Here is a 2,198-nt window from a genome sequence, read left to right on the forward strand (position 1 = left end):
TCTAACCATTAAGTGTATTAAACTATTGATTTTGTTTTTAATTAGGATTCAGGAAGTTCAGTGAYAAAACAGTAACTAAGTACTGGAATTAGCTTTCATCACCAGACAGGAAAAAATATTTGTCTTATGCTAATTAACTCTAGGTGCTGTTTTTCTGCATAAACTGCTGCAAGAACTCCTAAAGAAAAAACTGTGAAAGGAGAAGAAAATATTCTGCAGCATTGCAAATGTGAGTATAGATGCAACCTACAATTTAAATACAGTTTAAAGACATGCAAGAATTTAACTTTATTAAGAAACATCGTCGTCTAAGATTTTWATTGGTATTTATCACATACTCATTGAGACACACTGGAGATACAGGATGGACAAAATTTTCAGCCAGTTAGCCAAAATTTTTAGCCAAGCCAAATTATGTAGAAAAGTAGGGTAAACAACAGCATGCCTCCGAGGAAGTCAAGCATCAGAAATCAAATGCAATCATATTATTTTCCTGTTCACCTTAATTCTGCCAAGGTGTACCAAGGAGAAATATAACCACTATTAATGTGTGGGTTTTTTTGTTTGTTTGTTTTGTTTGTTTGTTTGTTTTTAATGGACTATGCACACCCTTTCCCTTATAGATGGAGAATTTTGACATATATAAGGCCACAGCATTTCCAATTTGTTTGTGTGCAGTGCTTCCTGTTCTGGTGCCTCTGAGAGCCAGAAACGTGCTACTTGTGTGTGGAAATAACAGGATTCAGATAGGAGACTTACCCATCTTTCACTGCTGTCCCAACTCTTTTCCATTTGACTACAGTTGAATTTCAATATAGAAGTGTGATATTGGAAGGTTGTTTATGTTGCAGTTTATCACTCTTGCTCCCAGGCAGCAGCTTTTCTTATCAATGTTTTCATTAGTGCATGGTGCTCTGCAAAAAAAAAAAAAAAAAGGAGTGTCCTCTATTTTCATACCTAAAAGACTCCCTCTCCAAAGGTTGCCTTCCACATGAAGCACATGCGCATAAATACACTTACTCATCTATATGTTAAATAGACAAGAAAGAAATGACCAACATAGGTGAGATAAACATTGAAAAACAGCTGGGACCAGACATGTAGGTTCATTATTTTCCCAGTGTTACAGCCATGACACTCAAGTGTCAAGAAAAAAAAAATGAAACAATGAAACACACTAGCTTTGTCCAACATTTCTCTAGCTCACAAATTTAAAGTGATAATCCTGAGAATGCCAAATAAAAATTAAAAAAAAAGAAAAAGCTTTCAGTGTTACCTTTAAATGTAAATGTTGGCTGATAATACAACATGAACAGAGATACAAACCATTTAATAATTAAATACGGAGCTCCAGCACAGCATAGTAAATTATTCTTTCTTGATCCTACACACACAYACACRCACRCRCAYATATATATATAYAYATATATATATATATWTATTTAAGTTTCCTGACAAAAGAATCAGTTGTTTTATCAGACTGGAACAGCTGGACTTCTCTTGAAAGAGTTCAGCACTTGAGTTCCATAGCAAGTGTCTGCTCAGCTTTCTGTGTAGGCATCAGAGTCTTATCAACAGCTGATTGAAGGCTGCTTTCCTCTGAAAGCCCCAGTATTCTTCCTAAGAACTCTTCAATCCAGATGAAGTTGCTTTGAAGGTCAGATTTCTCATAGTAATAGGTGCACCCTATTTTTGTGTAGAGACATGCTGACAATATGGAGGCCTTTTTTTTTTTTTTTTTTAACCTAGTGCAGCCTAGCAATTGAAATCAAAAAAAAGTTTTAAAACAAAAATATATAAATATGTGCAGCAACAGAATGGTTCTATATATTTACATAAAAAATAGTGACTTTGCAATACCTGTAGTGTGTATGTGAGTATGGATATGTGTATATATGAAATAATGTGTGTATATATATATACACACACAGACACTCGGTGATGTAATAATACCATTTTCGCTTGCACATCTTTATTTAATTTTGTTTCTTATCTTTCAAACATGATAAGCATCTTACAGCTCAGCAGCATGAAATATATYTATTTGAACTATGTAAGCACAAGGAAAAATACTATCGATTCTGTAAGATTTCTCTTTGTCTTCCTGTATTGAGCTATGCTCATCAAAGCAACTAGRCAAAACGCAGTTATATCTACATTAATTGAGACATAATGATAAGCTGTGCTGTGGCTGTAAC

Source organism: Nothoprocta perdicaria, unplaced genomic scaffold (genome assembly GCF_003342845.1).
Source record: "Nothoprocta perdicaria isolate Ctin4 unplaced genomic scaffold, notPer1 scaffold_355, whole genome shotgun sequence".
NCBI lineage: Eukaryota > Metazoa > Chordata > Aves > Tinamiformes > Tinamidae > Nothoprocta > Nothoprocta perdicaria.